We start from the raw sequence: 14109 nt of genomic DNA, 5'->3' as shown, positions 1-14109 counted from the left end.
AAAGCTGAAATGTCTTGAGTCAATATGTATTCAACCCCTTTGTTATGACAAACCTAAATATGTTCAGGAGTAAAAATGTGCATAACAAGTCACATAATACGTTGCATGGACTCTCTGTGTGTGCAATAATAGTGTTTAACATGACTTTTGAACGACTGCCTCATCTCTCTACCCCCACACATACAATAATATGTCAGGACCCTCAGTGGAGCAGCGCATTTCAAACACAGATTCAACCACAAAAACCAGGGAGATTTTCCAATGCCTCGCAAAGAAAGACACCTATTGATATAGATTCAATTAGTCCAAATTAAAAAGGAGACGTTGAATATCCCTTTGAACATAGTGAAGTTATTAATTACACTTTGGATGGTGTATCAATACACCCAGTCACTACAAAGACACAGGAGTCCATCCTAACTACATTGCCAGTGAGGAAGGAAAGCACTCTGGGATTTCACCATGAGGTTAATGGTAACTTTAAAACAGTTACAGAGTTTAAAGGCAGTGATAGGAGAAAACCGGGGTTGGATCAACAACATTATAGTTACTCCACAATATTAACCTAATTGACAGAGTGAAATGAAGTAACCATGTACAGAATAAAAAATATTCCAAAACATGCATCCTGTTTGCAACAAGGAACTAAGTAATACTGGAAAAAAATAGGCAAAGCAATTAACTTTTGTCCTGAATAGAAAGTGTTATGTTTGGGATAAATCCAATACAACACATTACTGAGTACCACTCTCCATATTGTCAAGCATAGTGGTGGCTGCGTCATGCTATGGGTATGCTTGTAATCATTGTCTAGCAATGATCAACAACCAATTTAACAGAGAATGAAGAATTTTGAAAATAATAATTGGAAAATATTGTACAATCCAGAAACACTTTGAGATTTACCCAGAAAGACTCACAGCTGTAATCGATGCCAAATGTGATTCTAATATGTATTGACTCAGGGGTGTGAATATTTACAGTGCATTCGGGAAAGTATTCAGACCCCTTCACCTTTTCCATATTTTGTGACGTTACAGCCTTATTCTAAAATTGTTGAAAATGTTTCTTTCCCTCATCAATCTACACACAATACCCCATAATGACAAAGCAAAAACACTTTTTTAGAAATGTTTGCAAATAAAAAAAACATACATTCTCCTTGAAAGGTATAGGCAATAGGCCGTATGCAGTGATTGTGCCAACAGTTGGACGCTATACACTGAAAAAAACAAAGGTTCGTAAATGGTTCTTCCTCAGCTCTTAAGGTTCCTTCAAGAACTCTTGCCTGATAAAAAACCTTTGAGGTAAGTGTGGGGTTCTTGACATGGCATCTACGGTTCTTCAGAATTCTAAAAGGTTATTGAAATGTATGAAAGCCAGCAGATGTGTCTCTTTTATAGCACAGTGTTAACGAGTGTTGATTTTTCCATGTAACATTTCTAGTGTTGATTCAGGAGTTAAAGTGACACTGTAAAAAGTTAAATTAACACTCAGTGGTGAAAAAGAACGCCAGTGTTGGTGTTGATAAGCAGAGTTGTTTGTTTCAATATCTGTTTTTGCATGTACGTTGATTGAAAAATAAATGTTACGCTAATCAAATACAGTATAAATAAATTACATTTTTCGAAACTATTCCAATCTGTTACCTGGACTTTTTGCACCCGTTACTGAAATGGTTGTTCCAGTTTAGATGTTTAAGGTAGTCTGATATCTTAGTCTTCCCAACCCTTGTAGCCATTCTGAATGCAGGTGAATGCAAATTCCAAATGTTGAATATCCCCAATCTGGCCGGATTCCAATAGGAATTACAAATCAAATCAAATTTTATTTGTCACATACAATTGGTTAGCAGATGTTAATGCGAGTGTAGCGAAATGCTTGTGCTTCTAGTTCCGACAATGCAGTAATAAACAACAAGTAATCTAACTAGTCAGCATAATGTGTTGTGCAGGTCTGATGTGACCTGTGAACTATGAGTTTCAGGCCACTCTATTATGGTAGAACTAGGCCCTCAAAAGAAGGCCTTATGAAATCTGTATTGTATTGTCTTAAATAATTTTATTTGAATGTCAACATTTTCACTTAGGATCTCACTTGGTGAAGGCCACAGGACTAAACATGTATATTGAAGAAGGCACGACAGCGCCTCTTCCCCCTTAGGAGGCTGAAAAGATTTGTCATGGGCCCTCAGATCCTCAAAACGTTTTACAGCTGCACCATCGAGAGCACCTTGACTGGCTGCATCACCCCTTGGTATGGTAAATGTACAGCCCTCGACTTCAAAGCGCTACAGAGGGTGATGCGGATGGCCTGTACATCATTGGGGCTCAGATCCCTGCCATCCAGGACCTCTATATCAGGCTGTGTCAGAGGAAGGCTGGAAAAATTGCCAAAGACTTCAGCCACCCAAGCCAATGGAGTCAAAACACACAGTCTCACACACACACACACACACACACACACACACACACACTTTTACACTTATCATATGATGTTTCTACAATGTTCTTTATTTAGCCCTTTATTATTATTATTATTATTATTATTATTATTAATATTATCTATCCTGATGCCTTGTCACTTTACCCGGCCTTCATGTACATATCTACCTCAAATACCTCATACTGCTGCACATTAATCTGGTACTGGTACTCCCTGTATATATTTTAATTCTTGTGTTCTTTATTCCTCTTGTATTACTATGTTTCTTTGTTAGGAAGGGCTCGTAAGCACACATTTCACAGTGAAGTCTACACCCATTGCATTCAGTGCATATGATAAATACATTTGGATTAGATTTGTTTTTTAATTAATGCAACAACCATTTCAAACACAGTCATGGGTTGTACTGGTAACTCTAAAACTCAATCCAAAGGCACCCTGGGGAATATGCAAATAAGTCTTGAAACCCTACAGCAGGGATATTCAATTTCTGTCCTGGAGGGTCGAAACATTTCTGGTTTTGTATTTTTGTATGGTTCTTCAGAGACCCTAAAACGGTTCCCCTATGGCATCACTCTCAAGAACCTTATTTGGATCCAACTTGCACCTTTGGTTTTAAGAGAGAAGGCTACTGGTGCCTCACCTCACCTCACCTCACATTATTCTTGGTCTTTGGCCTGATTTCCTTCTTTAGGTCAAAAATGGGAAAAAAAGGGGCTAATCCTTAAGAGGTTTTAAAACTTGCTGCCTGCTGAAGTCAATCCTAATTCATCAGTGTCAATGGATCTATAAATCAGGGTGCGATTCATCAATAGTGCAGTAGTAAAATATACAGACGCCAAAGGTGCTTCTTTAGATCACGAGAAACATCAGATGTGGGATTGTAGAAAAGGCTTTTTGGGTAGGCGGTCCAAATTTTGAGGACATTTTACTCGTAGCTCCACTTTAAAATGGGATTTAGTCTGTCAGGTGATTACCTCAATGCGTAAATAATTATTGTGGCCAATTTGTCTTGATTTTCTTTGCCTGATTTGTAAATAACATGCCTAGCTCTGTCAATTCTCAAAGACTATCGGTTTCAAATGACATTATTAATAGTTCTCTTTTGCATGTGTAACTCTAGATTTGTGTATATAATCAAATATAGCTGTGTGCTTATGCAGAAGTTAATATGCAACAGTATTTTCAGAAACAAATGATTACTGCTAGATTGTTGTTATTTTCAAAACTTCCAATAAACAGTAATCTCATGTAAACAACTAAATACAACCACTCAGAAATAAACCTATGGTCATAGGAAAGGAAATCCCAGAAATAAAATGCCTATTTAAGCTGTAGAACTTTGTGCACAATGGCTTTGAAGAGCAGGGATGTGATGGAAGTGGAACTATGTTGGACACCAGATGATCCCTCGCTGATCACGTGATGACTTCAGAACCAGTTCCACCTTTAAGCAAGAGCAATGGTGTAGGATGTGCAGGTATCCATAATTCACCTAGTAACAGAGTTCCATATGACTAAAACAGTAGCTCCAAACACGTTCACAAAACATCCCACATGAATACTTCTGTGAGTAATACAGGACACGTCTGGATAAAGCAGCAGACGTAGAATAATTAAGGAACTTTAAAGGGGCAACTCACAATTTTACTATAGTTCTTTACTGGTACTATCAACTGCACTATGATATCCAAAAGTAACACAGGGTTACACTCTCCCCTGCTTAACATCGTTGTCCCGACAATCCAGTAACATGATTGTTCGTTTGAGCTAAGAGTTCTATTAGCTTTTTAATGACTTTACACTGATGCTGCATTAATTCACTTTGTTTTGTGACAAAATTGACTAAGAACCTCCCTAGGTCAGAGAGCTCTTTGAGATCCTCACGGTCTGATACCATAGGTGTGATTTCCGCCAGCATCATAGGATAACTCAATCTGTTGTGAGGTCTGCGCTCCTGAGTCGAACTTCTTGGAGCAGTTGTGACCTCCTCCACTGTCTCAACAGTGGACTCCACCCCATTGGGCAAAGATAACTCTTCAGCTTAAGGATCAAGCCTTAATGATCAAGCCTTAATGATCAAGCCTTTAATGGTGAGGATTGTGGTTCACCATTCGCAATATCACCTGCCAGAACTTCAAAATTCACTGATACACCCTTTCCCATGTCATGACTCTTATGACCACTTGGGAAAGGCTCCAGGATGTCTTCATCCACATCCTTATCCATCTCTCTAAAACATCACCTCCACGCTTCCGCATTCTCTGCCTGGTGTTAGGTGGAGTCAGGACGTTCACTTCTTCCTGCTGGTTATCATCAGGTGGGGACAGGAAGTCGCAGGGTCTTAGCACGTCACAGTGGAGGGTTCTTTCTGGGCCGTCGGCTCTCTTGGACCTCACCTCAAACACTGTGATGTCATCTGATATCTTCCGTACCACAATGTGCACATCAGACTCCCAGCGATCAGTAGCTTGTGTTTCTCTCGAATGCACTTCTAGACGAGCACTCTGTCAACTTAAGTGATTGTTGTTGCTATCACTTTTGAGTCACATCTGCATTTGTTGGACATCTGACTCTTCTCTGCAGATTTCACAGCCAACTCGTAAGTGTACTTCCAGTCATCTCTTAGCTGTTTCGTGTAGTTCTGATGCATGGTTGCATTGTGGCCAGCAGGCCTCACGCCAAAACAAAGGTCAATGCGTAACCAAGCTTGTGGCCCAAACATGAGAAAGAATGGAGTCTCACCTGTTGTGTCAATGCGAGTGCAATTGTATGCATGCACTACGGGTTCCACATAATGTCTCCACTCTTCTTTTCTCTTGTCACTCAGTGTGCCTAACATGTCGAATAAAGTCCTATTTAAGCGCTCAACAGGATTACCACAAGGGTGGTAAAGGGGTTGTTTGTGATTTCCAATAGAGCATATGTCCGCTATAAGCTCAAACTCAAAACTGGCTCCTTGGTCACTATGAATACTCTGAGGAAATCCATAATGTAAAATCAAACTCTCCCAAAGTGCTCTGGCGACTGTCTCGGTGGTTTGACCTTTAGTTGGGATAGCTAAAGAGTACTTTGTAAAATGATCTGACATTACTAAGATGTTTCTGGTGTCTGAATTGTCAGGTTCTTGTGAGAGAAAATCTATACAGACTAGTTCTAGTAACATATAGTGTCAAGAAAAAGTATGTGAACCCTTTAGAATGACCTGGATTTCTACATAAATTGGTCATACAATTTAATCTGATCTTCATCTAAGTCACAACAATAGACAAACACAGTCTGTTTAAACTAACAACACAACAACAACAATAACACGTTTTCATGTCTTTATTGAACACACTAAACATTCACAGTGCAGGGTGGGAAAAGTATGTGAACCTTTGGATTTAGTAACTGGTTGTCCCTCCTTTGGCAGCAATAACCTCAACCAAATGTTTTTGTAGTTGCGAATCAGACCTGCACAATGGTCAGGAAGAATTTTGAACCATTCGTCTTTACAAAACTGCTTCAGTTCAGCAATATTCTTGTGATGTTTGGTGTGAACCGCTCTCGTGAGTTCATGCCACAACATCTCCATTGGGTTGAGGTCAGGACTGGGCCACTCAGAAGGTGCATTTACTTCAGTGTTTTGAGTCATTGTCCTGTTGCGTCACCCAATTTCTGTTGAGCTTCAATTGGCAGACAGACAGCCTTTTATTCTCCTTCAAAATGTCTTGATAAAACTTGGGAATTCATTTTCCCATCGATGATAACCAGCTTTCCAGGCCCTGAGGCAGCAAAGCAGCACCAAATCATGATGCTCCCTCCACCATACTTTACAGTTGGGATGAGGTTTTGATGTTTTTCTCCACACATAGTGTTGTGTGTTCCTTGTAAAAAAAACTCAACTGTAGTTTTATCTGTACACAGAATATTTTGCCAGTAGCGCTGGAAAATCCAGGTGCACTTTTGCAAAATTCAAACATGCAGCAACAGGGTTTTTTGGATATCAGTGGCTTCTTTCATGGTGTCCTCCTATGAATACAATTATTGTTTAGTGCTTTACGTATCGTAGACTCGTCAACAGCGATGTTAACATGTTCCAGAAATTTCTGTAAGTCTTTAGCTGACACTCTAGGATTCTTCTTAACCTCATTTAGCATTTTGTGCTCTTGCATTCATCATTCTCTTACAGCCACTCCTAGGGAGAGTAGCAACAGTGCTGAAACTTCTCCATTTATTGACAATTTGTCTTACCGTGGACTGACATCAAGGCTTTTAGAGATACTTTTGTAACCCTTTCATGCTTTATGCAAGTCAACAATTCTTAGGTCTTCTGCGATCTCTTTTGTTCGAAGCATGGTTCACATCAGGCAATGCTTCTTGTGAATAGCAAACTCAAACTTTGTGAGTGTTTTTATAGGGCTAGGCAGCTCTATCTCCAATCTCGTCTCATTGATTGGACTCCAGGTTAGCTGACTCCTGACTCCAATTAGCTTTTGGAGAAGTCATTAGCCTAGGGTTGCACATACTTTTTCCAACCTACACATGGAATGTTTAAATGATGTATTCAATATAGACAAGAAAAATACAATAATGTGTGTGTTATTAGTTTAAGCAGACTGTGTTTGTCTATTGTTGTGACTTAGATGAAGATCAGATCAAATTGTATGACCAATTTATGTAGAAATACAGGTAATTCCAAAGGGTTTACATATTTTTTCTTGCCACTGTAGCTATGTTTTGATATTCACTAGGTTTTGCACTCAACCCTTGCGTAACACGCACCTCAGACATTCTTTATACTTCTTGTCGACTTCGAATGCCGTTCTAGGTCAGTAGAAGCGAGCCTTTGCAAGATCGAGAGTTCGGTCAGTACTGAGGTGTCCAGCTTCATTATGGATACATTCTACTGCACATTGCCTTAAGGGTATTACCATTTGGAAGAAAGATTCTCCACGCTGCTCTTAAACTTTTAGAAACATCATGCCTTTTCTGACAACAAACTTATCCCATTCTCTGAGCATTATCCAGACTTCGGCAGGCTCTTGCATCCTTTGTTTCTCACTATGCTTCTCACCTACTTCAAAACAGCATATTACCACTAAGAGGTGTGGGTCTTCCAGCTGAAGCTTATACCAGTCTTCTGCTGTTAAGTCAGGCAAGGAGCCCTCACCTCCTCCCTGTAGGCTGTCTCGTCATTGCTGGTAATCAAGCCTACTACTGTTGTGTCGTCTGCAAACTTGATGATTGAGTTGGAGGCGTGCATGGCCACGCAGTCATGGGTGAACAGAGAGTACAGGAGGGGGCTGAGTACGCACCCTTGTGGGGCCCCAGTGTTCAGGATCAGCAAAGTGGAGATGTTGTTTCCTACCTTCACCATCTGGGGAGGCCCGTCAGGAAGTCCAGGGCCCAATTGCACAGGGTGGGATTGAGACCCAGTGCCTCGAGCTTGATGAGCTTGGAGAGTACTATGGTGTTGAGTGCTGAGCTATAGTCAATGAACAACATTCTTACATAGGTATTCCTCTTGTTCAGATAGGATAGGGCAGTATGCAGTGTGATGGTGATTGCATCGTCTGTGGACCTATTGGGGCGGTAAGCAAATTGAAGTAGGTCTAGGGTGACAGGTAAGGTGGAGGTGATATGACCCTTGACTAGTCTTTCAAAGCACTTCATGATGACAGAAGTGAGTGCTACAGGGCGGTAGTTGTTTAGCTCAGTTACCTTAGCTTTCTTGGGAACAGGAACAATGGTGGTCCTCTTGAAGCATGTGGGAACAGCAGACTGGAATAAGGATTTATTGAACATGTCCATAAACACACCAGCCAGCTCTCAATCCATGTGATCTAAGCAATCTTGAAGAGTGGAATCAGATTGGTCGGACCAGCGCTGAACAGACCTGAGAGCGGGAGCTTCCTGTTTTAGTTTCTGTTTATAGGCTGGAAGCAACAAAATGGAGTCGTGCTCAGCTTTTCCGAAAGGCGGGCGAGGGAGGGCCTTATATGCGTCGCGGAAGTTAGAATAACAATGATCTAAGGTTTTACCAGCCCTGGTAGCACAATCGATATGCTGATAGAATTTAGGGAGTCTAGTTTTCAGATTAGCCTTGTTAAAATCCCCAGCTACAATGAATGCAGCCTCAGGATTTGTGGTTTCCAGTTTACATAGAGTCAAATAAAATTTGTTCAGGCACATCGATGTGTCTCCTTGGGGGGGAATATATGCGGTGACTATAATCAAAGAGAATTCTCTTGGTAGATAATGCGGTCGACATTTGATTGTGAGGAAATCTAAGTCAGGTGAACAGAAGGACTTGAGTTCCTGTATGTTGTTATGATCACACCACGTCCGATGCGTGAAGAAACCAGCTGGCTCTACCGACTCCGATAGCGTGTCTCAAGTGAGCCATGTTTCTGTGAAGCAAAGAACGTTACAGTCTCTGATGTCTCTCTGGAAGGCTTCCCTTGCTCAGATTTCATCAACCTTGTTGTCAAGAGACTGGACATTGGCGAGTAGTATGCTCGGAGCGGTGCGCGATGTGCCCGTCTCCGGAGCCTGACCAGAAGACCGCTCCGTCTGCCCCTTTTATGGCGACGTTGTTTTGGTTCGCCGGCTGGGATCCGATCCATTGCCTCGGGTGGTGGGCAAAACACAGGATCGGGAAAGTTGTATTTCGGGAAAGTTGTATTTCTGGTCATAATGATGGTGAGTTGACGTTGCTCTTATATCCAGTAGTTCCTCCCGACTGTATGTCATAAAACCTAAGATTACCTGGGTTACCAATGTAATAAATAACACATAAAAAACTAAAAATACTGCTAGGAACGCGCAGCGAGGTGGCCATCTCTGTCGACGCCAGAGTACATGTCTTGGTAATCTGACTGGCCCTGCGGCCTTCTGAATGTTGACCTATTTAAATGTCTTACTCATATCGGCTGCTGAGAGCGCGGTCACACAGTCGTCCAGAACAGCTGATGCTCTCATGCATGTTTCAGTGTTACTTGCCTCGAAGCGAGCATAGAAGTTATTTAGCTCATCTGGTAAGCTTGTGTCACTGGGTAGCTCTCGGCTGTGCTTCCCTTTGTAGTCTGTAATCGCGTAGTCCGACAAGCGTTGGAGCCGGTGTCGTACAATTCGATCTTAGTCCTGTATTTACGCTTTGCCTGATTGATGGTTCGTCGGAGGGCATAGCGGGATTTCTTATAAGCTTCCGGGTTAGAGTCCCGCTCCTTGAAAGCGGCAGCTCTACTCTTTAGCTCAGTGTGAATGTTGCCTGTAATACATGGCTTCTGGTTGGAGTATGTACGTACAGTCACTATGGGGACGACGTCCTCGATGCACTTATTGATAAAGCCAGTGACTGATGTGGTGTACTCCTCAATGCCATCGGAAGAATCCCTGGAACATATTCCAGTCTGTGCTAGCAAAACAGTCCTGTACTTTAGCATCTGCTTCATCTGACCAAAACCTTGAGACTTCCTGACCGAGTCACTGGTGCTTCCTGCTTTAATTTCTGCTTGTAAGCAGGAATCAGGAGGATAGAATTATGGTCAAATTTGCCAAATGGAAGGCGAGGGAAAGCTTTGTACGCGTCTCTGTGTGTGGAGTAAAGGTGGTCTCGATTTTTTCTACCTCTGGTTGCACATTTAACATGCTGATAGAAATGAGGTAAAACTGATTTACGTTTGCCTGCATTAAAGTCCCCGGCCACTAGGAGTGCCACCTGGATTAACGTTTTCCTGTTTGCTCATGGCAGTATACAGCTCACTGAGTGTGGTTTAAGTGCCAGCATCAGTCTGTGGTGGTACAGTTGAAGTCGGAAGTTTACATACACTATGTTGAAGACACAGGTTGAAGTCATTAAAACTCGTTTTAACTCGTTTAAATTTCTTATAAACAAACTATAGTTTTGGCAAGTCGGTTAGGACATCTACTTTGTCCATGACACAAGTAATTTCTCCAACAATTGTTTACAGACAGATTATTTCACTTATAACTCACTCTATCACAATTCCAATGGGTCAGAAGTTTACATACACTGAGTTGACTGTGCCTCTAAACAGCTTGAAAAATTCCAGAAAATGATGTCATGGCTTTAGAAGCTTCTGATAGGCTAATTGACATCATTTGAGTCAATTGGAGGTGTACCTGTGGATGTATTTCAAGTGCCTTGGTGCCTCTTTGCATGACATCATGGGAAAATCAAAAGAAATCAGCCAAGACCTCAGAAAAAATTGTAGACCTCCACAAGTGTGGTTCATCCTTGGGAGCAATTTCCAAACACCTGAAGGTACCACTTTCATCTGTACAAACAATAGTACGCAAGTATAAACACCATGGGACCACGCAGCTGTCATACCGCTCAGGAAGGAGACACCTTCTGCTACGAAAAATAAAGATAAAACTCTCTAGGTAGATAGTGTGGTCTACAGTTTATCATGAGATACCTCAGGCGAGTAAAACCTTGATACTTCCTTAGCTATTGTGCAACAGCTGTTGTTTACATAAATGCATAGGCCCCCGTCCCGTGTCTTACCAGAGGCTGCTGTTCTGTCCTGCCGATAGAGTGTATAACCCACCAGCTGTTTGTTCTTAATGTCATTGTTCAGCCACAACTCCGTGAAACATAAGATATTACCGTTTTTAATGTCCCATTGGTAGTATGAACATGCATTCAGTTCATCTCATTTATTTTCCAGAGATTGTTAGCTAGCAGGACGGAAGGCAAGGGCAGATTAGCCACTCGTCGCCTGATCCTCACAATGCACCCTGATCTCTTTCCACAAAGTCTCAGTTTCCTTCTCCAGTGAATAACAGGGATCTGGGCCTGGTCGGGTGTCTGTATTATATCCCTCCCGTCCGACTCATTGAAAAATAACTCTTCGTCCGGTTTGAGGTGAGCAATCGCAGTTCTGATGTCCTGAAGCTCTTTTCGGTCAAACTGTAATTGATGGTAGCAGCAACATTATGTACAAAACAAGTTACGAACAATGGGAAAAATATCAAAATATCATGGTTGGTTAAGAGCTGATAAGACGGCAGCCTTCCACTCCGGCGCCATCACCTCCCCAGTCAGCCTATTGTGTGTATTGACATTCATATTTCACAGCTTGGGATCAAAGAAATGGAGTATCAGTCTACTCAATACCCAATATATTTTTTCCCAACGTCCTCCTCATTTATCAGACTCCAAAACATCCACGCAGTATTGTTTTTCCTCTGGAATAGTGTTCAATACAAATAGGTTGACTGTAAATGTGGCTCAATTCACAGTTGTTTCAGAGTCCTGCAATAAGGGCTACGACGCTAATGTTCTCTGGGTGTCACTGAGTAGACTGATACCTCATGTCATTGATCCACAATCCATATGTAAGGCTGTACAGTGAAATAAGTATGCCCCCAATGCAATTCTAAAGTATAATACATCCAGTGTGATTTCAACAGATTTTTGGCAAATTAACAAATTATTGCCTTTTGTTGATTTTATATAACTACATACCAACCTTGTTTAGCATGATCTAGTCAATTATGGCATAATTCTACTATTTGTTTTCATTTGCATCACTGTCAATGACATACTTTTATTTTGAAGGCTAACAGCAAAGTCCACTATTGTGGCTAATTCTTACTGTGTCTAGCTTCACATAGATGGGTCCGACCACCATTAATCAAATAAGAACTGTCTTATAAATTAGGGTTATTTTAGATGATGACACCTAGCAAAACTGAGCAAAAAAAGAAATGTCCTCTTAATGTCAACTGCGTTTATTTTCAGCAAACTTAACATGTGTAAATATTTGTATGAACATAATAAGATTCAATAACGGAGACATAAACTGAACAAGTTCCACAGACATGTGACTAACAGAAATTGAATAATGTGTCCCTGACCAAAGGGGGGGGAGTCAAATCAAAAGTAACAGTCAGTATCTGGTGTGGCCACCAGCTGCATTAAGTAATGCAGTGCATCTCCTCCTCATGGACTGCACCAGATTTGCCAGTTCTTGCTGTGAGATGTTACCCCACTCTTCCACCAAGGCACCTGCAAGTTCCCAGATATTTCTTGGAGGAATGGCCCAAGCTCTCACCCTCCGATCCAACAGGTCCCAGCCGTGCTCAATGGGATTGAGATCCGGGCTCTTCGCTGGCAATGGCAGAACACTGGCATTCCTATCTTGCAGGAAATCACGCAAAGAACGAGCAGTATGGCTGGTGGCATTGTCATGCTGGAGGGTCATGTCATGATGAGCCCGCAGGGAGGGTACCACATGAGGGAGGAGGATGTCTTCCCTGTAACGCATAGAGTTAAGATTGCCTGCAATGACAATAAGCTCAGTCCGATGACACACCGCCCCAGACCATGACGGACCCTCTACCTCCAAATCGATCCCGCTCCAGAGTACATGTCTCGGTGTAAAGCTTATTCCTTCAACTATAAACGCAAATCCGACCATCACCCCTGGTGAGACAGAACCTCGACTCATCAGTGAAGAGCACTTTTTGCCAGTCCTGTCTGGTCCAGCGACGGTGGGTTTGTGCCCATAGGCGACGTTGTTGCCGGTGATGTCTGGTGAGGACCTGCCTTATAACAGGCCTACAAGCCAGTCTTTCTCAGCCTATTGTGGACAGTCAAGCCCTGATGGAGGGATTGTGTGTTCCTGGTGTAACTCGGGCAGTTGTTGTCACCTTGTTGTGCTGTGCTCACTTGAACAGGAAGGTGGCGCGGCGGTCCTTTGTTGGCAAATTTGATCATCAAACTCTGTCATCAAAGTCTGGCATTCTCTGGATTTTTGTTGCTTTCAAGACAACTGTGAACTCTGAAAAAAAGGTTAAATCATCATGACGTCAGTGATCTTCAGGTCGTAGCCAATTTACAATAGCGAATTGGAATGAAAGTTCAAAACGTATTTTCCCAGTTGTAGCTTGTTTTTTCCCTAGTTCCAGGTTGTCTAGAACTCACTAAAGTCAGATTTTGCAGTTCCGAGTTAAATTGGTATGAGCGCGTCACAAACATGCTTCATTGACAATGTGGCCAAAAGAGACCCTAAAAGAGACCCTACAAACCTCTTAAGGATCGGACCCTTGTTTAAATTTTTGCCTAAAACGAATGTATTTTTATCATCTTTGAAATGCAAAAGAAAGGCAATATAATCAGGTAGGAGTTCAGGCGCAATTTAGATTTTGGCCACCAGATGGCAGCAGTGTGTGTGCAAGGTTTCAGACTGATTCAGTGAGGTATTACATTACTACACTATTTTTTGTGTAAAGTCTGTTAGAAGTTTGCCCAAATGTGCCTATTGGACAATTGACACATTTCAAGTACATAACTATAGAGAACATACAAACATGCTATGGTAATAAAAAAAATCTAGTTTACACACTCCAAGAAATGTCATACATGATGGATCATTAGCTTATACACAAATTTTCACACATCTAGATGGCCGGGTGGGGTGGGTGGGTGGGGAGCCAGAGCCAGCGGTGGGGTCAAACTGTAGACCCCAGTTCCTACATTTGAATATAAAAAATGATTTTATCAAACAAAACTATGCTACATTTGAGCTTTTTTTAAATATTGTTTTATCTCTCTCATTTTATACCCTCAGGAAGACAATCAGAGCAAGATTAATGATTGTAAGTACGTTATTATACCTTCAGAGGTGAATGTTGCTCAAACCAGTT

The sequence above is a fragment of the Oncorhynchus keta genome, chromosome 1 (assembly GCF_023373465.1).
Source record: "Oncorhynchus keta strain PuntledgeMale-10-30-2019 chromosome 1, Oket_V2, whole genome shotgun sequence".
NCBI lineage: Eukaryota > Metazoa > Chordata > Actinopteri > Salmoniformes > Salmonidae > Oncorhynchus > Oncorhynchus keta.
Note: the sequence above shows the minus strand (reverse complement) of the source record.